Below are 25,253 nucleotides of genomic sequence, written 5' to 3' on the forward strand. Positions count from 1 at the left end.
ACCCTGAAATATTTTGCGTTCTCCTAGCCTTTTTCTGTAACCTGGTGTTGGTGATTTTAGGCCTCTGAGCACTTTAGCACTGGGGTCCAGTGTAAAGTGCGTGCGCTCTCTGTGTATGTGTGGTGAGATGGGCCTGCCCTGATGTGAGAGGAGTGCAGGGTCGAATTTAGTATCTGCAAACTCGTGAGAATAAATGCTGTGCAATGGTGTGCGCAGATTTATGGTGACTAGTGGAGAAGTGCCACTTCTAGAAGTTGGCCCTTCTGTGCACTGTGTGTCTGCCTGCCTGATGTGGAGTGAATGTCTGGCTTGTGATTGACAGGAGCTGAGAGGGCTGGGGAATTCCAGGAGCCAGGGTGAGTCTGCCCAGTGGTGAATGGAGAGATCTGCATGTAGATGGGAGGGAGGAGTTGCACTTGGGACCTGAATAGGGCTGTGCCTTCCCTCCACAATGCCGGCTCCGCCCCCTGTGGTGTGTCTGAGTACCTAGCCCCCACCTGACAAAGGAGAGAGGAGCTGAGCACAACAAAGTGCTCCAAATCTCCCCCAAACCAGTTGCGTCTGGTTTTTCCCCCAGCCCTGTGCTGTGTCACAAAGGGAAAATGTATAAATATAGGGGCTGTGACCCCATGAAAATTCTCAGTGCTTGGTTGCTATGCCTGCTGGGGTATGCTGCTGCTGGGGCCCAGGGGGGCTGCCATGAGGGCTTGCCTCCCTGGGCCCTGCATTGCCCCTGGATGCTTCAAGGACTTTTTGGGGGACCTTCTGCTTTTTCTTTACCCCTAAGGACGGTGAGCTTTACTTCTAGTGCCTGGTGAGCGCTTTGTTACCTCTCTTGCCTTTGCGCCCTGGGAGCGCTGGAGTTGGGCTCCTGAAGGAGCGCTGGGGCTCTGCAGCATGCCGCTGCATGTTGCCTGAGGGAATCCCCACTGAAGGGATTCCCCCGTGATGCTGCCAGGAGTGGGTGCCCACCCCGCTTGGTGTGTCCGGTTTCTTCACGAGATCCTACCCCGGGCCGGTTTGTGCAGTGGGGACCTGCCCGCATTGTGGGTACTTCAGCGGCAGGGCAGAAGCCCACCCCGCCCTGTCGGTGCCGCTGTTTATTTTACCTCGGGTGGTAGGTGCCCACCCCGCATGCTGGCACCGTGATGGAAGGCGGTTGCCCACCCCGCACTTCCCCAGGAGAAAAATACGCCGCTGCAAGTGGCAAAACCTGGAAGTCAGGCCCACGCCACCTGACTGTGAGCGGGGCCTGGTGTGCTCCGCTTCTGCTTCCCCCTTCCTGGGGGAAACCATGCAGCGCCTCGCGGGTTGCCCGGTAAGGTCCCGGTCCCAGCGAAGAGGGACCGGCTGCACTGCACTGCTGGCGGCTCCCGTGAGGTGAGGAGAGCCCCGCGTGCCATCTCCCAGCTGGCAAGGAGTCCCGACGCTGGAGCTGAGACCGCAGAGGTGGCCGACGCCAGAGGAGAACAGAGGAGCCGGCCGAAAGCAGCCCGGTGGGTGGGGTTGAGGAGGGTCAGTCTTTTGTGGTCTGGGCGGTCCCGAGAGAGAGTGGGCCGCCCCAACGATGGGCACAGTCATTGAGAGAGGGCCCAAAGGGGCCCATGCCCTCCTGTTCTGGCCATATTTTAACAATTGCCCCGCGTGACAGTGGGCAACTGCAACGTTGGCCATGATTATTTCAGGAGCCAGGGCGCTCCATGGGGGCATGTTTATTTCCAGAGCCTGGGTGGCTCCAACGTGAGGGCAACGAGGTGCCTTGGCCCCATAGCCGCCTTTTCCTCACTGCCCCGCCTGATAGAGGGCAGCAGCCATGTTCGGGGCACATTGGCATAAGAGGGCACGGTGGTGCCAGGCCTCAGCTGATATTTACAGCTGCCCAGCAAGTAGTGGCCAGCTGCTACGTTTAGGCGCACAATTCTTTGGGGGCATGTCTTTCTGAAGTTGGGAGTGAAATGCACTCCTTTGCCCCATCCCTTTACAGCTGCGCAGCACTTAGTGCAAGCTGCAACGTTTAGGCCTGCGCAGATTGCGCACCCTTGACTTTCGCTGCATTGGCAGCGTGCCCTGACTCGTGGGACATAGGGCATTTTGAGCCTCTTTTTGAGATGGCCAGTTGGCCAGGGGGACTGTTAGGATTATAGAGCGCCAGGCCCTAATGTGATGTGGTGCTAGGAAATGTAATGTATGTAGTATGATTACGCACCCTGTGTTATACCTCTAACTGTGGTTTATGATTATGAGGTTGTTTAGCATACTATGATTTATGCTAGTAAGATTATGTTTCACTGTGTGATTTACGCCCCTAATGTGAGTTATACTTAGGAGGTTAGGGTCTAATGTGTTTAGACTTGTGAGATGATTGCATAATGTGTTTATGCTGGTGAGGTTGGCGCAGAATGTAATCCGCGCCTGATGCAATACTGTGCATAATGTAGTTTATGTTACAGGCTGATGCTAGGTACAGTGATTACCAGTGGTTACTGGTTGTACGTTTATGACCTGTTTTACTTTTACTAAGTTCACTTTATGATGGTTCTGACAGTGGTCCATGTGGCCCTGTCATGTGTATATAATCCCTTGTAAATATTTCCCAGTGCCAGTTGGCACAGTGTATATTGTGTGATTACTATTCTAATGTGTTATGAGAATACAAAGGCTATATTTGATATAACCTTGTGTGGAGTTCCTTTTGTAGTGTGCCTGGGATGTTATTGCTGTGTGCGTCTGCAAATGCTTTACACATGGCCTTCGGGATAAGCCTGACTGCTCGTGCCAAGCTACCAAGGGGGTGAGCAGGGATTATCTTTGGCGTGTAACTCCCTTGCCCTGACTAGAGTGGTGGTCCCTGCCTGGCTTTGGCGCAAGCCTTAGCCAACCAGAGATCCCATTTCTAACAATCGGCAAGACCAGGGTTGCGGTGCAGAGTGAGGCGGTGCTCGTTATGATGCAAGCAAGAGTGCCGGTTAATGGGAACTGGCGTCGGTCGGCCCAGACTGTGGTGTAGGACAGGGTGGTGCATCGTGAGACTTACGAGTGGTGCCCCCAACGCACAGTGCGGTCACGGGTGTCGCAGTCAGCGGGCAGCAATGTCATTGGTAAGACCAGAGTGGCGGAGTGAAGCGAGGCGATGCGGAGTGTGGTGCCCACAGGTTGTGGTGCAAGCAGTGGCTCGGTGGCGCCGTCTGCCGCCATCGTCGGTGAGACCAGGGTTGCGGTGCAAAATGTGGCATTCTGAGTTCAGGCACACTAAACTCTATTTCTCTATCTTGTCCCAGTGGGAAGATACTCGCAATATGTTACCAAGTATTCCCCGTTCTATCCTATGGGACAGACAGCCTTCCAACAGTGAAAAACGAATTACACTGTAGTTCATCATCAGGACATGTCACACACACCAGGACATGCCATACCTTTCACATACACTGTACCCTGCCCATAGGTGTACCTTAGGCCTACCTTAGGGATAACTCACATGTAATAAAATGGAAGGTTAGGGCTTGGCAAGTGGGTGTACTTGCCACGTTGACATGGCAGTAAAAACTGAATGCAGACACTGCAGTGGCAGGTCTGAGAACCCTTTGAAAGGCTTCTCATGTCGGTGGCACAATCAGTGCTTCAAGCCCACTAGCTTTTTTTTTACAGCCCGGCACTTTGAAAACGCCAGAAGAGTGACCAGAGCCGAGAAAGAGCAGGAAGAACGAGGAGTAGCGTACCAGACACCGAGAGCACCGAGGATTAAAAAGAAAGAAACGAGCAAGTCGCACAAGAGACAAGCCATTCCCTGCGAGCTGGCACCTTATACAACACGGCAAGACAAAGAAGACAAGCCGCCTTGTCTTAGAAGGAGCGAATGAAAGTCCGATTACAACTCTATATCAGCCCTGACGACGACCTCATAAACACCCCACAGGTCCTCATTCACACTGGTCGAAACGCGTTGGCGAACATGCTGTGATCGTGAACACCTATGTGGGAGACGTATTTAGAAACCAGCTCGTCCCCTAAAGCAAACAAATAGAAGGAATGTAATCTATACATTTGGTTGAACTCTTTACAGTCATAGGTATCCGACTCTGCCCAGGACCGCAATAGCAGCTAGAACTATAGGAGCTCACCGGCTCAAGTTCTGTAAATAAAACAGTATCGGACACATGTTTATTGTCACGCCAAAACCGGCTTTTTGAGTGCTTTTCAATTTACTGCAGTGTTATTTTGACACGTTATGAAGTCACTGTATATATGTAAATATATGTCACCGTTTCATGTATAGAAGAAGTGTATCACTAAGGAGTAGTGTTCATTCATTTAAGAATTGATAAGTAAGTGAAAAAAACGTGTATCAAATCACAGTCATTAAACAGACTAGTTGATAAAACAAATGTTGTGATCAATGGTGTCAGAGGTAAAATGTATTATGTAAAAAGATAGTTCGGATTCCAGGCTCTGTCTCACCATATTGAATCCTCCCCCAATTTCATAACCTCAAGCCCACTAGCAGCATTTGATTTACAGGCCATGGCACTCTCAGTGCACTTTACTAGGGACTTACCAGTAAATCAAATATGCCAATCATGGAAACACCAAACCATAATCGAATTTACAATAGCAGCACTTGCACTTTAACACAGGAAAGCAGTGAGAAATTGTGCCGAGAGACTAAACCAGCAAAAACAGAGTCAAAACCAGGAGGTCAGAAAGCAAAAAAACAGGGAAAAAATTACAAAAGATGCCAGGTTTAACAGTTAATGTTCAGCATTGAGTTGAATTGAGCTTCCAATGCCTTTTGGTATGATTGTGCTTCAGTTTGTTATTTTCTTTTATGCTTTCTTCACTCTATCACCAACAAGGTTTTTTAAGTATTTGATGATTTTCTTATCATCTTCTTTGAGCGCATCTATGAAGTCATCAAGTGTTTCGATCCATGCAGCCCACCTGGCACCAATGTTCTGTTTCTTTACTGTGCCGAATGATGGTGGTGGTTTCAAGAACACAGCTGCATTGTGTTTCACGCTCTCCTATTCTAGCATTGACAGCATACGCTATTCAGGCAGCCTTCCCTGTACCCGATGGAGGACGTATGCCACTTCACTCACTTGTGCCGGTAAGTAGATTTCTGCTTTCGTACCTGGTTGTCACTGCCTTGAGCGTTTGTTTTGCATGGATGATGGCTGTGTTCTGGCACAGCATATTACCTCTTCCTTTGGCCTTACCAGTGGATTCTGTCAGGTCTTCAAGTTCTCCAAGGGCAGTGTATAGGCTGGGCTAGCACGTTGACTCTAAACAAGCTGATCTTAGACTGCTTCACATTAATGAGAGCAGTCCTGTTCCTTTGGGGCACGTGTCCCCTACTTGTCGCCAGTTGTCGCATCCTACCTAGCCAGGGAGCACAAAAATGAAACACTCCACACACGGAGCTCTGTAACAGATGTCTTTATTCTTCAGTATACGATCACACATTACGGTACGCATTACATCATGATTTTAAAAGCCATACCATAACACCTCCCAGCAGCTTACATAACTCCTGTCTGAAGTCTTCTCAGAACCACAAGGGTCCCAATGTTCATAGAATCAAGACTCTAAGGAGCTGTCTCCACACAGTTTAGTATGTGAATTAGAATTCACCAGCACAATTTCACAGTACCGACTTCTGTTCACCATGCTCTATTTTGAGCTCTTAGCTGTTAATTAACTTTGGGACACATCAGGCCCTTAATTCTCTCACTAATGCTGTGGGTAAGATGACCCTGTGCGCATGGGCATCCGCAGAAAATTTTCCAGGGAGGGGGGCAAAATGTTAACGTCATCACCATCCTCCGACAGGATGAGTACCAGGTGGGGCACAAGAAACACTGGGGCGCAGGAGCAGCCATAGGGGACAGGAAGCAGGATGCATATTGTGTTGTTTCAACCCTAAAAGTACCCCCTAGCACCCCAAAACCCATACCCACCCTGAACTTTAAAATTACCCCTGCCCCCCCAAAACTCATAGCCGCCCTGAAACCTAAAATTACCCCATGGCAACCCAAAACCCATACCCGCCCTGAACCCTTAAATTACCCCCTAGCACCCCAAAACCCATACCCACCCTGAACCCTAAAATTACTCCTGCCCCACCCAAAACTCATACCCGTCCTGAACCCTAAAATTACCCCCTGGCACCCCAAAACCCATACCATCCCTGAACCCTGAAAGTACCCCCTGGCACCCCAAAACCCATACCCACCCTGAACCCTAAAATTAACTCCTGGCAACCCAAAACCCATACCCACCTTGAACCCTAAAATTACCCCCCTGGCCCCTTAAAACCCAGACATTCCCTGAACCCTCAAATAACCCCCCTGGCCCCCCAAAACCCATACCCACCCTGAACCCTAAAATTACCCCCTAGCACCCCAAAACCCATACCCACCCTGAATCCTAAAATTACCCCTGCCCCCCCAAACTCATACCCTCCCTGAAACCTAAAATTACCCCCTGGCAACCCAAAACCCATACCTGCCCTGAACCCTAAAATTGCCCCCTGACCCCTCAAAACCCATACATTCCCTGAACCCTAAAATAACTCCCTGGCACCCCAAAACCCATACCCACCCTGAATCCTAAAATTACCCCCTGGCAACCCAAAACCCATACCCGCCCTGAACCCTAAAATTACCCCTGTGGCCACTTAAAACCCATACATTCCCTGAAAACTAAAATAACCCCCCTGGCCCCCCAAAACCCATACCCACCCTGAACCCTAAAATTACCCCCTAGCACTCCAAAGCCCAAACCCACCCTGAACCCTAAAATAACACCTGCCCTTCCCAAAAACACATACCCGCCCTGAAACCTAAAATTACCCCCTGGCAATCCAAAACCCATACCTGTCTTGAACCCTAAAATGACCCCCCTGGCCCCTTAAAAACAATACATTCCCTGAATCCTAAAATAGCCCCCCTGGCCCCCCAAAACCCAGATCCACCCTGAACCCTAAAATTACCCCCTGGCACCCCAAAACCCATACCCACCCTGAAAACTAAAATTAGCCCCTGGCACCCCAAAACCCATACCCACCCTAAACCATAAAATTACCCCTGGCACCCCAAAACCCATACCCACCCTGAACCCTAAAATTAGCCCTGGCATCCCAAAACCCATACCCACCCTGAACCCTAAAATTACCCACCTGGCACCCCATAAGCTGAACACTACGGGGCAGATTTACAAGCCCCTTGCGCCACTTTTGCGTCCCTTTTAACATGGGAAAAGTGATGCAAAAGTAGCCCAAGGGGCTTGTAAATCTGCCTCTACAAGCTTAAACTACATTTGCATATTCGGAGGGGACTGTCCTCCTTGACATTTCCATGCGTGTAAGTCTAAAACACCGTTCACTTACAGTAACCTAGATATGCAGCCAGTAGGTAATGCTGGTGATGCTGTAGAATGCATTAAAGTTACTGGAACTTACTTAAAACAGCTGCCTGCTCTTCTGATACTATTCAGTGGAGTCGGGCTGATCAGCAGCACTGTCGTCCTGGCATCCAGCCCCTCCTGAAGGTCTCACTGTGTAGATAGATGTGGGTCAAATGTCTCCTGGCTTCTCCTTGCCTGGGCCTCCTCTGCTTCTTCGTCGGTGCCCTTGGATGCAAAAAGAGACAGATCCATGGCACTGTTCACCATTTATCTGGTGAGCAGCGCCGTGGATGTGTATTCCATACAAGTGCACAGACAGCAGGGGGAAGGGATGGCAGTGCAGGTGACGCTTTTCCTTTGTAAAGTAATTCCTGCTGGCGTCATAGCCCAGGGTTTGCTGTCTGTGCACTTGTATGGAATACACATCTATACAAGTGCACGGTCAGCAAACCCTGGGCTATGACGCCAGCAGAAATTCCTATACAAAAGAAGAGCGTCAACTGCACTGACCATCCCTTTCCCCCAGCTGTGCACATCTTCCTACTCCCATCCCATGACAAGGCAGCTAGAAGCCCGGCTGAGACAGCTTCCTGGGCACACACACAGCCGCACCCGAGTACTTCACAGGTCTTTAAAAGACCATTTACTTGTTAATGTGGCTTTGTTGTGTTTTCACCCCTTCTTAGAGTTGGCGTGAGGTTTCAAAGAGGGGGTGAACGAGGGATTGAAGACGCCGCGTGGCGATATGGACTGGTGCTTGGATTGGATGGAAAAGTTAAGCAAGTTCCTCTGGGGAGGGCCGTAATGACTTGCTTGAGGGCCTTAATGACTTGCTTGGTGCCAGCTTTGGCTCACAGTAGGGGGAGGTTACTCCCTTGGTACGAACTCTCTCTTATAGGGCAGTAAAACGCTGCTTTGTTTCCATATGGGCATTTAACGCGCACACGTTAATTTAGTAGCAAACTGTGAGGCACTAATAACAATGAGGCATTGCCATGGCGAGGGCAGTGCATGACTAAGAAAAGCAGCTCTTTAAGCTCCACTAGAACATACAGTTCACTCTCCAAACACACAGAAAGGAGCAAGTGCCATGATTCTCTCGTGCACCTCTACATTGGCCACCTGACCCCAGAGTCACACATGTCGACATTAATTTTTTAACCCCGGCCTGCCAATCTACCCATTTCCAAGGGTGTCTGCAGGGGGGGGAAGGAGGGGCGTCCAGGGGGGGCAAGCACCCCTCCTTGCGGACGCCCATGCCTGTGCAGGAGCACCACTGCTACACCAAATGTGTCTTCTGTCTCTACCCCCAGCTCTTCGTATGAAGCTTAGGTCTTTTTAGTACCTGGTGCACTTCACATTCCAGAAGACGGCTTCCAACCATGCATGTAACGATAAACTCAAAGCAATTGGCATAACAAAACTTGAGGGAGCACTGCAATGTACTTCATTAAACAATGTGAACGGATGCCAGATGGTCTTTCAAAATAAATGCAGCAGTTACAGAACTAAGATTATATTTAGCTGCCCCTCTCTCTCTCTCACTCCACTAGGACCAGGACTCCTGAGCCCTCCATGCATGGGTTTGCACGGCGATGACTTACACCTGTGTTCAAAGCACACATTTTGGACTTTTTAGGAGTCCTTTCTTAGGCTTCCACAGTGCAAGTTTTAATTACCCCAATGGAAGCATAAGCAGTAGGGTAGGTTCGTGCTAGACCCAAAACAACTCTTGTACTCGCAGCAATCTGGGCGTTTGCCTAGCTACTACACTAACCAACCCAGCCCTGCTTTGACCTTTGCAGTTATTGTAATCGCTTTCTGACTGTTATGTGTTTTAGAGTTTGTGTACCTTTGTTCATTCCAGGTTTTGTTGTTAAAATCATTTTCGCTGCTGATGCTGTGGGACCGAAGTAGCCATGTTTGCTTTGGGCATGAGTTGGATGCAGGTGTATTTTATTTTGACTCAGTTGGTTGTGCTCAAGTACTTCTTATGCTTGATTTCATTAGTTGTCTGTATTGATGTACGTATTTATGAGCCTGCCTGAATTACTTTACAGTAACCTTCTTTAACTCCTTATATCTCCCTTGCTTTAATTATGTATATATGAGGCTTCCCTGCCTCTGTCAGACACCAATCACCAGCGCCACCCTTTATAAAAAAAACACTCCCTCTGCTGCATCCTCCTATTTTTTTTGTCTGTGTTAAGATACCTGCTGTCCCTCTTTGCGGATTCAGAGGGACCATAGTGTTGCGGTATTGTTGGACGCGCAGCTAGAGTGCACCTCCTTTGCAGTCTATGCCAGTCGAGGTCATTGCTTTCTGGTTCTGCTGCACGGCAGTGGAAGGGAAGCCATCGGAATACACTATGACGGTGTTTAGTGGTCTTCAGTGATTGGGACTGTTCTTCCAGGTGGGGCTATTGAGAAGTTGGCAGTTGGCTCACGAAGAGCAGCCTTTGTCCCAGGCGCCTCCTAGGTGGTAAGTGGCAGTGTTTGGGACATAACTAGGCCATTTTTCAGGATTTTCTTACTATTTCCTCAGTGGCAATTTTTCCATCATGAGAACTATGTTGATTGATGGGGTGTTGAGCCTGGTTACCTTGATTTCAAGCAAGGCTTCCTTGGGTTCCTTGTCGAGTTGCAGCAATAGTGGGCAAGAGAACTATTAAGTGAAAGCATATGTGATCCACTACTTCTTCTGATGATGAGTGTTCTATTCCTGCCAAGAAACCTTAAAAGAGCAAGGGTTGTTTAAAAGGGATTCTGCCTCTCATGTCTAGGGAGGAGATTCAGGACATCATTGTGGCTACTGTGTCTATAACTATGGACTCAAACTCTTCTTAGTCTGTAGCTGGGGTACTTGATGATAAGTTTCAGCTTCTGAGAAGGATGCTCCTTCAATGTCTTCTGACAAATATTTGAGAAGAGAGGAGCTGTCGGAAATTCTCTCCCACATTCAAAAAATCCTGGGGTTTCTTCATTCCTATAGGAGGGACATGGCAGAGCACTTTCCCTCAGTATGTTAAGCCGTCCAGGTTGGGAGTGCCTTTCCATCAGAGACATGGAGATGGGAGAATGGAAGGAGGTTAAAAAGATTCAGGTTCCTCACTTTTTGCAGAAATTCTATTTGGTGGAAGGCATGGATTTTCTTCCTCAGTTGGTGAGGCTGGATATGATTTTGGCCACTATTAGAAATTGAGTTTCTGGTTGGCAGAGGTATGCTCCTGCCCAAGCAGGAACTCCAATCCTAATCATGGCAAGTTGGATACACACCCTAAATTAACCTGTGCTCGCCGTCTGGAAGCTTGGTACAGAGCAGTCAGGTTTAACTTAAGAGGCAATGTGCAAAGTATTTGTGCAATACTTCGAACAGTAAAACAGTGAAAACACCACACAAAAATATACCACACCTAGTTTGACAAATAGAGCTTAATTTATTGACAAAACAAGACCAAAAGAAATGCAATAAGTATAAACAGAGTTATTAATTTTTAAAGATTAAACTGTAATGTAGTGGTCAAAAGCGTAAAGCAGCAACCGGGGAAATCTTGTCGCGCTAGACCAAGTCAAAACCAAATGTTCAGGTCAACCGCGATGGTTCGCAGGTCAGATACAGGGCCCAACTTGTCCCGCTGGAAAGTACCTAGTTGCATCATCGATGAAGAGTTGATGCGTGGAGCAGAGGAGGCAATAGGTCGTCGTCGATCCCTTCAGATGTAGGCATTTGTCGGTTCCAAACCATGCAAGTCGTAGATGCATCATTGTTGAACCCCAAGATGTAGGCGGTGCATCATGGTCGAGTAGCGAAAGCTGGAGTGCATTGGGAACTGGTCCAGAAAGGTACTGAGTTTGTGGTGTCAGAGTTCTAGTACTTAGACCCAGTGGTGCCTTTGAAGTGGGGGAGACTTCAAAGAGAGGCCTTTGAAGTGCACAGAGTCTCTGCGCTTTCTGCTCAGGCTCCAGACTCACTACAGGAGGGTATGAAGTCCTTTGTGTGGGGACAGGACACAGCCTATTCAGGAGTAAGTCTCAGCTCCTCCCTCCCATCCTGCCCAGGATGGCCCATTATTGTTGTAGATGACCCATCAGTCACATCTAAGCTTCTTTTGTGTGTAGCTATCCAGAAGGAGTACACAAACCCCAGCTGTCACCCACCCCAGTAGTGTATTCAGAGACAGGGAAAAGGCACCAATTAGTTAAAGCAAGAAAATGTCAACTTTCTAAAACTGGTATTTTCAGAATTACAATTTAAAACCAAACGCCATCATAAGTTAGGATTTTAAATTGTGATTCCAGAGATTTGGGGGTCCAATTTCTTCCCAATTGGAAATTACACTTATAAAATATAATAAGGTCATCTCAATGTTATCCTCTGGGAGAGATAGTCCTTGCGGTATTGAAAAATGAATGCACAAGTTTTCACTCTTAGGACATGTAAAACTTAAAAGTACATGTCCTACTTTTTAAATACATCGCACCCTTAGGCTTTTCAGGGCCTACCATAGGGGTGACTTTTTTCTATTAAAAAGGAAGGTTTGGGTCTGGCAAGTGGGTTAACTTGCCAAATTGACATGGCAGTTTAAACTGCACACACAGGCTATGCAGTGACAGGTCTGAGATGTTTAAAGGGCTACTTAAGTGGGTGGCACTATCAGTGTGCAGGCCCAGTTGCAGCATTTTATTTACAGGCCCTATGCACATGTAGTGCATTTTACTAGGAACTTCTAAGTAAATTAAATATGCCAATTGTGGATAAGCCAATATTACCTTGTTTAATGAAGAAAGCACATGCACTTTAGCACTGGTTTGCAGTAGTAAAGTGCCCAGAGTCCTAAAGCCAACAAAAACGTAAGCAGCAAAAAGTGGAAGAGGAAGGCATAAGGTTTGGGGGTGACCCTGCAAAAAGGGCTATGTCCAACAGCCACATTGATTGGAAAGAGGACGATCAATGCTGAGGATTGCACTCTAGCTGATGCCACTGATAAAAAGGTGAATTCAAGCCACAGAACTGTTTTTTTCAGTTGAGACTCGTGCTGTGAAGGCCAATGTTTTTGCAGTGGATTCTGCCCAATCTTTTGTTCAGGACTTTGACACGTTAGCTTTGGCTGTTCGGGATGGGCTTTAATGTGTCAATGTTTTGGCTGCAATGGAGCAGCAAGTCAGACTATTGGTGGACATTTCTTTGGACATTATTAGATCATCTGCTATGTCGAGGTACCTATTGATTGTGGCCAGGAGGAGTCTTTGGATTAAGCAATGGAGGGAAAATCCTGCAGAGAAGTCTTCCCTTCTTAAGATATTTTTGAAAGGTAGTTTATTTATGGTGACCAATTGAATGCAATGATATCAAAGGCTTTTAGGGAGCACAAAACACTATGCCCTCAAAAGGAGTTGCTTCTGGTGGAAAGGTTTGGGGTCATGGTCGACAACAAAGCGTGACTCCCGCTCTTTTCTTTAAAAAAAGAAAGGAATTCCAACCTACATCTTTCTTCTCAAAAAATAATATTTCTAAAGAGAAGGGATCAACAAAGAAGAGATCCTGACAATTATTGGTCACACAACCCAGGTTCCAATGGGGGGCAGGATTTGGCACTTCTACCAGGCCTGGAAGGGATGATGTCACGGATCACTGGGCCTTGAACATAATCAACAGAGGTTAAGCTGTCAATTTTCTGGATTGGCTGCCAGAGACAGGAATCATTCGTACTCAGGTGCCTTCCATCAGCCCAAAGCATGAAGCATTAATAGTTGGAATCCATGATCTGCTCTTGAAAAGTGCCATTTGCAGAGTGCTAGATTTGAAGTCGGTGAACTCTTGAATCTAATCAGCTTATTTTCGAATGGTCACTCTGCAGTCCGTCATTCATATGATTTGTTCAGGAGGTGTCTTGGTATCTGCGGATCTTCAAGACGCATATCATCACGTTCCTATCTGACCATTTCATCAGAGGTTTCTTTGGTTCACAATGGGGGACAAGCATTTCCAGTTCTACATTCTTCCCTTTGGACTAAAATCCTCCCCAAGAACCCTTACATACATTCTGGCTGTTTTAATCACCAAGCTTCACTTTCCATTAACCCTTACCTCTATGACTTGCTTTTACAATCTTCAGAAAAAGTCCAGTTGCAGCATAATTTGAAGCGAGTCTTGACATTCTTGCCAGCATCATGGACTCATCATCAATTGGGAGAAATCTTGCCTGGTTCCATTGCAGGATGACATGTTCATCAGAACTTGTTTCCACACTCAGTTAGGCTTGCTGGTTTTGCCAGAAAAGAGGTTTTGTGCTCTTCAGGGGCAGTTGCGAAGTCTGCTCTCTAATTTTTGGCCAAAGGCCTCAAAATGGTTGCAAGTTCATGATGATTTGGGATCAATCATTTTTGTGGTTCCTTCAGCCAGATATCACCTGCACAAGCTTCTATATTGGCTTCTTTACAATTAATCCCTGACTTCCCAATCTGTCCTTTTGGTCCAGGGTGACAGAGCAGGTTTGGGCAGATCTGTACTGGTCATTAGTTCAGAAGCATCTGTTGAAGAGCATTCTACTAACTCCTCCTGCTCCAGTGGTAGTGATGAAAGATGCCAGTCTTTCCGGTCGGGGTGCCTGGTTTGGCACTCATCATGTTAAGGGGTTTTAGTCTCTCAAAAAGGCTCAACATTCATGCAATTGGAGGGAACTGAAGGCAGTGTATTTAGCCCTTCTGAACTTCAGGCCTCAACTCTCAGGGAAAGCGGTTGTAGTCTGCACAGACAATATGGTGACATAGGTCTACATAAACAAAGAGGGGGACCAGAACCATATCTTTGTGCATGATCAGCAAGAACATTTTTGATTGGGCTCAAATGCTTTGGTGTCCAGTACCGCTGTTTACATCCAGGGGGAGGAAAACATGTGGGCAGATTTTCCGAGCAGGGGAATTTCCTCCTCTCTGGAGTTTTTACCTTCACTGTGCCCTGTTCAGCCTTACTATTCTCCGTTGGGGTTACCTAGTGTTAGATCTCTTTGCCTTTCTTGGGAATTCCAAGCTTCATAGATTTTGTTTGACTGGAGGTGTCCTCGGGCATGGGTAATAAATGGGCTCACGTGTCCTTGGCCGCAGAATCTGATTTATGCCTTTTCTCCCTTTCCAATGGTCAGGTTATTTCTGGTGAGGTTCAGGAGACACGGAGCAGAGGTGGTGTTAGTTGTTCCCCATTGGCCCCGGGCAAATTGATTTCCCCTGGCGGAGGTCATGAAGATGGGTCAGGAATGGGGGTTGCCCATAGTTCCTTCTCCCCATGATTTCCCGGTTCTGTCTCGAGGGGCATTGGCAAAGTTGCAGTTGACGGCTTGGAAGTTGAGTGGAGAGGAGTCTGGATTGGGGGTCCCTGAGGGGCGGATATTACACTTCAGGCTTTTCTACATTCTTCTACTTTTTGCTCTTACTCTAGGTATTGAACATCATTTTCACTTTGTTTTGTGTAGAAGGAGGTTGATCCTACTTCAGTCAATCTTTGTTTGGTAATGGAATTTTTACAGGAAGGGTCTTGTTTGGGTTTGACGTTACATTGATGGTGTAATGGGAAGCCTTCAGAATCTTCAGGCATTCCTGGAAAAACTTAAAAGATGAGGATGGGTTGATGCCTAGATTTTTTTCAAAAGTTGTTCAATCTCTTTCCTAGTCCTTCTTGGTAGTTTCAGGTTTGGAACTACCTATGGTGCTGGGTGCCGTATTTGGGTCTCAGTTTGAGCCTTTGGAGCCGGTAGATTTTAAGATTCATATCGTTTAAACATGTGTTTTGCTAACAATTACTTCCGCTATGTACCTAGAGGAGCTCGGGGTGTTGTCTTTTATTCATCCCTTTCGCAAAGTTTGTCAGGACAGTGTGGTTCTTGTACCTGTCCTTTCGTTCACTCCTGAGGTTAATTTAAGTTTTTATTATCAGCAGGAGGTGGTACTACCAGAGGTGTGTCCCTCTCCTGTTTCTGATGAGGGCCCTTTTAGTTTACCTTGAGAGAGTAATACCGTTCTGCATGGTCAAGTCTCTATTTGTGAATTATTGACCTGTGAAGAAAGGGGAAAAGCCAACTACTACTAACTTAAGTAGATGGACTTGTTCTTTAATGTCCATGGCATAGGAGACTGTGGGTGAGGTTCCCATCCTTGTGTTCAGGGATGGTCCACAGTGAGCATGTTTACTACAAGGGCTGAATTACATGGCACGTCACTTTGGAAATTTGTAGGGCTGCTATGTGGGCTGCTTCCTCGACCTTTGTGCAATATTATAAGATTGCAGAGTTAGATGTGATTGTGGTCATAAAGTACTGCCATCTATTGATCCAGCCAGTTACCAGCCTCAGGTACTCAAACACCATATACTCACCTGGGCCCATAAACACACAAGTTCACATAGACCAGTAAATAACGCTGGGGTTCAATTTTTGTAGTGTGCTTTTATGAGATTAGTTACCTGTCATTTAACCAATCTTTCATTGATCATAAAATGTTTTCCTCTGGTCAATGGACCTATTAGTTGGAACTAGTTGATGGTGAAATGACATAAATCGAATTACCTTTCTGATTTGAAATAATCACAGACTCGGGAAAAGTTTTAAATGTTTATCTAGTCAATTCATGTGAGCCAGATCAAATACAGTATAAACTCCGTTTCTCCAAGGAAAGAAAGTCACTTAATCCAATAATCAGTCAATTATATTATAACGAGATTTTACAATGACAGTACTCAGAAAAGAAGAGGATAGAGAGCAGTACAATGACATACTACACAGAAGTATATTTACCTAGGATGGTGTGGAAACCAATCCCTTGGCCAAGGAGCTGGAAGGGTCCCCTGGGAAAGAACAGGTGACAAAGGCTTCAGAACAGGTCTCAAAACAGGATTCAGGATAGAATAGATGACCTCTTGTATATCCGACGCATGCGTCGCACCCCTCTCTGACACTATCTTCCTCCTCTATTCTTCTGCGAACTTCTTCTAAGTGTTTGCCTTATTTCCCTCCTCGATTCTTCCGTGATCTTCTTCTAATTAATTGGCTTAAATTCTAATTCTGCAATTCGATTCTTCTTCAGCATTCGTTCAGCTCCCGGACAGCATCCCGGTCTCTCTGCATTCTGGTTTTGCTGATATACTTCAACTAACTAAACTACCTCAATTATACCTTTCTAATGGCATGTACCACCCCTTAATGTATCAACTTTATGAGACTCCTAGTTCTGACTGGACAGGCAAGGGGGGATGATTATCACACCATGCTGAGTTTTAATAATTTTCTTTGGTTCTTTGTTTGACGTTCCCACCCATTAATTTATTTTCCCAAGCTTTATTTCCCACCCGTATTCACATCTTTATCAAGAACAATGTAAACATATAACAGTTGTTTGTTCACTTTGCAGGATGTCCAGCAGGTTCCCAGAACATGTAGCGAGAATAACCTAGGACGGAATTCAAATACAACATCATGGCCTCTGACTTGTTATTACTGCACCTGCGTGAGGAGTCACGTGCTGTACGAATTTTAGCATTGCTCGGAAGCCCAAATACAAACTAGTAGAGAGGTCAAAAAGAAACATATTAAATGCAAAATAAAATGATTTCACTGTATACCACCTATCTTTACTCTAATCTCATTTACTTATAATAGCTCTCCCCGCATTAGCATTTAGTAAATAGCATGTTTTAGTTTCAGCAAAGCAGATGCTTAGCATGTGAGCTTTCAAGCGGCTGTTTCAAATGCGATTGCGCAGGTGCAGAAATTTCCCTCCAAGCGACAGCCGGTCATACTGCGTAGATGCAGTTGACGAATGCGCAGTACAATTTCCCGCCTTAGCAGCCATTTTAAGTTTCACTCAGATTACTTGTTAGTAAAACACATAAGCAAGCGTCATTCTAGCTAAAATATGGAATGTGGTGTATTTTAGTTTACACAAAACTTCAAATATACGAGTCCTTGCTCCATCGCTATGAAGTAATAGAGCAGCCTTTGCATTTTTTAATACATTGGATTACTTTTGTATTTGCAACTCACTTGTCCTCTTTCTTTCCTTGCTTTCTATGTCTCATATGTACTGAAATAAGGTGACGGAGGGATGTGGAGGTAATGCCTCAATTACTTACCGATAATTGCATTACTTCTAGTCCTAATCCCTCTCCTTCATGCAGATTCCCTAATAACCATCCCACCCTGTCAGTACTGAATAACTTAGTTTCTTTTGTATTGCAAAGCTTCTTTAAGTACAGGAAGAGGCAGCGGAGGGAGGGGTGGAAATGGCAGGCTTAATACCTAGATTCACATGACCTATCGAAACAGATAATCAGCTTGACAAACCTTTTCGTACAGGTCAAATAGATCAAAGAAATGAAATTCAAACTCATCTGAATCAGAAGTATCCTAGAGAAGAGTGAGCAACACCACAATCAGAGGATCACAGAAGTGGGGAAACTTATTTGGTGTAAGGGAGGTACAGGGAGGTAAACTGAGTACTGGGGGCAAAAGCCTAAGATACGGCTTCCAACATCTCCACCAGCAACCCTGCCAAAGTAACAGCAACCAAAAAGGCCACCTAAAGACTAAACCTTGTAAATGAACTAATTCAAGAGGTTCAAAGGGGAGAGAGAACAATCTCCTGAGTGTGAGAGGCAGATCCCAGGCAGGAAGCTCTGATACAAATTGAATGCAGGTCAGAGCAAAAACCTTACAGACATGTGAGGCATAACTGCGTACTGCAGCTAAACGACCACAGGGCTATCAAAATACTCAAATGTCAGCCAAATGGGCATGTAAGGAGGAAGTAGACTGGCTAAAATTAAAACCACCCTTCAAAAAATCCTGACTGTAACAGCTACCACTTGACACTGGTTTCCAGACCTGTTAGACCTGGGGGTCTCTAGTTGGCTGAGGTAGTTACCTTAGTCCAAATAGGGACCCTTGCTTCTAAGTCAGGGAAAGGAAGGATACCTTCTCAGATAGCCCCTGCTGACCCCGTCGGTAGCTTGGCACGAGCAGCCAGGCTTATCTCCAAGCCAAATGTGTAAAGTATTTGCATCCACGCTCACAGTAACACAGTGATAACACCACAAATGGACACCACACGAGTTTCCTAAAAAACAATTATATATTTATATAAAAAAAGATATGATGAGACCACACGATAAAATTCCAACATATGCTTATTTGTAATATTTCACCTGACTGGTTATTAGGCCAACAAACACTGGTAGGTTCTTGCAGTACTAATGACCCATTTGCGATGATCAAATGCTGTCCTAATGCAATGCTATGCAGTTCGTAATGCAAGAATCAGGCAATTCATAATGCAAAAATAATGCAATTCACAATGTAATAATCAGGCAGTCCGTAATGCAAAAATAATGCAATTCGTAATTCAACAATCAGGCAGTTTGTAATGCAAAATAATGCACTTCGTAATGCTACACTCAGGCAGTTCGTAATGCAAAAATAAGGCACTTTGTAATGCAACAATCAGGCAGTTCCTAATGCAAAAATAATGTAATTCGGCACCGTTTGCGGTGCTCTGGTCGGTCTCTTTGCCACTCTTACTGACTTGCAGTCAGCTACTGCCAAATCATGCCCCCAACACTGTTATGATGGAAAACAAGGTGGTGGTTCCACACTCCGGCCCGGTACTGCCACGCCTCGGCACGTACGGGCCGTGATACGGACTTGGGCGGAAGCTCGCGCTGCAAAGATGGGAAAGGCCGAGAGCATTTCTCTTGTTGCCCGCCCCCCGCCCCAGGCAGAGACAAATGCACACTCGCTAAGCGTTACCTGGGGGTGCGTTCTCACTCTCCTCTTCTCGCTCGAGGTCTGTCTTTGGCAAAGGCAGGCTCGGGCTGGCGGCGGTGACATCTCACAGCTCCTCTGGAGATGCCGGTCTGGGCTGATGGCAATGACGATCGCAGCACTTCTGGTCACACTGCCGATCGAAGCAGAGAACACGACTGCTCCGGGACACACAGTGATGGGGCAATCCTCACGAAGGTCTCAGGCTGCAACAGGGCACACACACACACAGCGTCGCTGAGACTCACTTGAGCTCCGGGTGTAGACGATCACAGGGCAATCCTCCCGAAGGTGTCAGGCTGCACGAAGCACACGCACACAGCATCGCTGAGACTCACTTTGACTCCGGGTGCCCATGATCACAGGGCAATCCTAACAAAGGTCTCAGGCTGCACGAAGCACACGCAGACAGTGTCCCTGAGACTCACTTGGACTCCGGGTGCACACGATCACAGGGCAATCCTTACAAAGGTCTCAGGCTGCACGAAGAACACGCACACAGCGTCGCTGAGACACACTTGGAAACTTTTATGTTCCTGAGTTTCCACAACAGGGAGCCAGCTCTCCTCGGGTCCTTGGAGACACATTACTTCGGGACACAGCACACAGCAAAGTCCTTTCAAGCAGGGGGACACAGCACACAGCAAAGTCCCTTAGCCTCTCCTTGGTTAAATCAGCAAAATGCAGGCAGCCCCAGAACACATAGCAAGGGCCAGTCCTTCTTTTCAGTCTCTTCAGCTGTTCTTCCTTGGCAGAGGTTCCTCTTGGCTGCGAAGTAGTTTCAATCCTTTTCAGTCTTGATCAGTCCAAAGTCCAGGGGTTTCACTCTCATAGTTATACCCCTCAATGTCTTTGAAGTCTTGGTGTTCAGGGGGTACTGACCCCTGTCCTAACCAGTTCTGGATGTCTCCTTGCCAGTGACAGCTTCTTCCTTTGATACTGGGGGTCTGGGTCCTCTATCACTCAGCAGGAGATGGAGCCATTGGCTTATGGCAGCAGCCCAGGCCTCTTCACCTCCAGGGACTACTCCTCCCCCCTACGCTCCAGATGCAGGTCAGCTTGTGGCTCTCACCTACTCCTCCCCTGGGTCAAGACATTCCCCAGATCCTATCACTTTCAAACCCAGACAGTCAAACCACAACCAGGGAGAGACACACAGAATTGTTAGAACAAAAAACCAGCCACTTCTAAAAGCGTGGTTTCTAAACACACAATTCAAAAAACACCTTCACAAAAATTAATTTGTGAGTTCAGGCACACTAAACTTCACCTCTCCATCTTAAGCTTATGGGGAGATAGGCTGGAAACATATTACACAGCTTCCCCCATTCTGTCCTCTGGACAAGATGGCCTTGCAACAGTGAAAAACGAAATGGAGAGTATTTCACTGTCAGGACATGGTACACACCCTAGTTCATGTCCTACCTTTCACATACACTGCACCCTGCCCAGGGGGGTACCTTGGGCCTACCATAGGGGTGTCTGATGTGCATAAAAAGAGAAGGTAAGGCCTGGCAAGTGGGTGCACTTGTCAGGACAACCTGGCAGTTAGCAAACTGCGCGCAGGCACTCGAGTGGCAGGCCTGAGTTCTCTCTTTAGGGCTACTTGTGTGGGTGGCACAATTAGTGCTGCAGGCCCACTAGTAGCATTGGTATTCCCAGCCCAGGCACACAAAGTGCACTTTACTAGGGACTTTACTAGTAAGGCAAACATACCAATTATGGACAATCAATTACCATAACACTTTATACAGGGAGCACCTGCAGTTTGACACTGATCAGCAGTGGCAAAGTGTCTAAAGCATCTAAGTTGTCAACACCATGTCAGAAAAAAGGTCTAGGGGAAAGGCAAAAAGTTTAGGGAACTTTAGCCAAAAAGGGCAAAGTCCAACAAGACCACATAAACATATATTAATTATTGAAAACATAAAAACATGTCACACTATTATTGAGTACTGAGACTTTGTGATCACCCCTCTTTTGCCATGATGATTTATCTTTCTTGTATCACCTTTTTATTGGTTTCATTCACCTTATAACTCATTCCCGTTCTCGATTCTCTCTCATGAAAGTTCTTGACATCACAAGGGAAAATAATTATGTTATATTTAAGTCCAAAACTTTCTTTGAAATGTTGAGTTAAAGAGAATGGTGCTTATTTATTAGCCCCTTGCACCACCGGTACATCACTTTTTGTGACGCACCGGTGGCATAAAATATGCGCCACACTGCGGCATATTTACAAAGTGACCCATCTAAGCAGATGCGTCACTTTGTAAACACCTGCGCTACATTATACTTGCGTCATGTATAATGCATGCAGGGTGGGTGTTCTCCCGCAAAAAAAGGCTTGTAGTCGTGGCACAGTGAAATCCATGAGGTTTCACTGCTGCACTGCTAGGACGCGACTGTGTCAAATTCTTACGCCTGACTCACAGCAGGCATAACAGTGACTCAACCTTTTCACATGGGGCTTGCCCCATGTGAAAGGACACATGGCTGGAGTTGCGCCTACAGATAAGTCAAGAATTTCTGATGGATCTGTAAATCCTTGCGACATGGAGTGCTGTACAGTAAATATGGCGCATCCATGATGTCACAAGGAGGGTGCACTGAAAAGTGTTGCATAGCTGTTTTCATTAAGCAATGCAACACTTTTCATAAATGAGGCTCAATGTTATTATCTCTACAGCTGAATATAAATATATTAAAAATGTCACTGCTGAAGAGTTCTATCTGATTCCACTAGAATTACTGTTCACATGAAATTCTTCCAACAACACGCAAAGGTTCTTTCTAGAATATGGATGAGAAGAACACTAATGTAAGTAGTAAAGCTAGAAATTGGGTTACCGGTTGACAGGGGTGTAAACCTTAGTCCAACAGCAATCACAATTCCAGTCAGGGTAAGTCTCAAACCCACCCTAAATTAACTAGTGCTCATCGTAGCTTGGCACAGAGCAGTCAGGCTTCACTTTAGAGGCAATGTGTAAGGTATTTGTGCAACACTTCAAACAGTAAATCAGTGAAAACACCACACAAACAAATCCAAAATGACAAACATCCAATAAGTAGAACGTGAGATATAATATTTTTTAAAGAATAAACTGTAAAATAGCACTTAGAAGCAGTAAGGCTCCAATGGTATATCGGGTTACACCAAACAGGTTGAGCCTTTGAAGTGAGGGAGACTTCAAAGATGGCTTGATATGCATGAATGTCCTCCCTTCCTGTCCTTGATCCAGACTCACTACAGGGGGGTATGTGGCCCTGTGTGTGTGGACCGGACACAGCCTATTCATGTGCAAGTGTGAGGCTGTGCCTAGCACCCCCTCACATCTCCCACAATGGCCCATCAAGTCACACCTAAGCTCCTTTTGTATGTGGCTGTCTAGAGGGAATACACAAAGTCCAGCTGTCACCCAACTCAGATTGAACAGAGACAGGCATCAGTCACCAAATGGGCAAAGTAAGAAAATGATAACTTTCTAAAAGTGTTATTTTCAGAATTGCAATTTAAATTCCGACTTCACCACGAGTTGTGATTTTAAATTGCGATTCCAGAGACACCAGACTTGGAGGTCTGATCTCTTCCCAATTGAGAATTACACTTATAAAAAGTAATAAGGTAATCCCAATGTTATCCTATGGGATACATAGGCCTTGCAGTAGTGAAAACGAATTTAAGAGTTCAAGTCAAGTTAAATCAACTTTATCCGGTCGTATTAAAATAGACCACAAAATGAAAATACAAAAGCAATACATTATGAGGTAAAACATGGCAAACAAAAGCAGTGCCCACAAAGGTCAAATCAAGAAGCAAACATAGTACAGGCACCGAATTCAAGTGATGCAAATATTAAACGTCTGCCATTAAAGTGCTGCAAATACAAGAATTAAAATGCAACCCAGCAATACAAAATTATTTGATCAATAAGGGAGGCAAGATTAAAATGAGTTTAAGACCACAATGCACAAAGGTGACCCCCTTATGTACAGAACATTTAGGAGTTTTTCACTACCAGCTTAATTTCAGGCGATGCTTTCCAGTGCTCAGCATGAGCACTTAATTGGTTTCCAGTGCTCGGCACCGGCACCTAATTGTCAACACCAGAGTTAGAACAGTCTACCACATGGTGGCGCTGCTCATCTAATTTAGAGTTGAGCAGAACACTGGTTGTTTAGGGATACAATATACATTAAAATTGCTAGAAGCTGCCTCCCCAGCCATTCCTTTAGCTTTGGGGACCTGGAATAATCTGAACTGTTGCATTTACATGCGAGAGAGATGAGATGGTTAGCAGTTGTTTTGGCAGCAATGACAAGGGCGATGGGTGGTGCAATCTGCAGTGGCCTCCTGGCCAGAGCCCCGGCACTTAATATTTTACAAGTTAAGAATTGTAAAACTTAACTTATATGCCCTACTTTTTCAATATACTGCACCCTGCCCTTGGGTTGTCCATGGCCTAACTTAGGGGTGACTTATATGTATTAAAAAGGAAGGTTTAGACCTGGGAAGACGATTAACTTGCCAGGTAGACATGGCAGTTTAAAACTGCGCACACAGGCTCTGCAGTGACAGGCCTGAGATATGGTTTAGGGGCTACTTAAGTGGGTAGCACAAGCAGTGCTGCAGTCCCACTAGTAGCATTTGGTATACAAGCCTGTGCATCTGTGGTGGAAAACTAGAAACACATGTAAGCAGTTTTGCAGGTGTGCTATCCTCTTTCTTCAAATATCTTGAAAAATGGCAACAGCAGCTTGTTGGGCACAGCTTTTATATGTTGTAGATGAGGTCCAGCCCAATGTTTTCTATGCTACGGGCCTTGTAGGGCACACAGGCATGACAACACCTTTGTAAATGCTCCCGGTGCTGACTTCAACTCAAAGGGTTGAATTAGGGATTGCTACTGCTTGAGGGTTCTGTAAAGTGCCTGAAGCACTGATGATGAGGGGCCAAAGGGGCAAATGAGATCTCTGGGTCACCTTTGGAGAATGAGAACCCCACTGAGTAGACCACCTCTTGGAAGCAAGAGGAGCATTGTGGCAAAAAGGCAACAGTATATTTATCTCTTCTGCTGTCTCCTGCTGTCCCAGTCTTCTGGCCAAGAAACGTCTACCCCAGGACAGGAAGACTCAACAGGGAAAGTCCAAGGGATGCATCCCCTATCAAAGCAAGCATCAATTACTGGCACCCTGTTGCAACAGCAGCAACTCCGGCCAATGTAGCTCGTCTGAGGTCACTTAAAGCAACGTCTGAAGCCCATTGCAATTGCTTTTCTGTATCCCTAAGCACTAGTGTGGAAATTTAGCTCGCAAACTGAACATTATCTGCGCCATCTTGCCTCTCCCCAGCGCTACGCACAGCGAGCACACGGTAGCCATTTTGGACACCCCACTCTCTCCCCCGCTCATTGTCAATCGCCAGCGCGTTCCCCTGACACTGCAAGCATCCCCCGCGCGCCGGCCACCCCCGCTCTCTCATACAGGCCATAAACCCTCTCCTTCTGCGCGACCCTGCTACGGAACCACATCCGACCGACATCCCATACATGGTCATGCCTCTCCTTTGATAACCCCCTTCCTCTGCGCCCCATTGTCCGAACTGGTCCCAGGCCATCACCTAGCCCTGCGGATGCAGTTTATTGCCCCTACTGTAAGGGAAACACCCCACATCAAAGGGATTACAGTAGATCAAAGCCCCTACCCCCTGAGACCCGGCCGGTTGCACACATCCCCGGGAATTGGCGGAATACCCTGCTGCGTGATAGCCATCTCCTACTGCGGGTGAGGTGGGAACTTCTACTGTAGCTATGTGTGGGATCGGATCTGAGCCGGGGCTTTAGGGGATGTTCCCCCATGCATCAAGGGGATCTCAAGAATGTGCCATGTACAATAATCCTGCAATAAAATCATAAACGTGTGTATAAGAGGCTAGGCCTCAGAGATGCAGTTAGAGCACCTCGTGACGATACCTTGCTGTCTGATCTGATGTGTTCTGCTCCGACGGAATAAAACTTTGTTTCCTGCCTTCCAGTCTCCGGC

The sequence above is a fragment of the Triturus cristatus genome, chromosome 6 (genome assembly GCF_964204655.1).
Source record: "Triturus cristatus chromosome 6, aTriCri1.1, whole genome shotgun sequence".
Taxonomy (NCBI): Eukaryota; Metazoa; Chordata; class Amphibia; order Caudata; family Salamandridae; genus Triturus; species Triturus cristatus.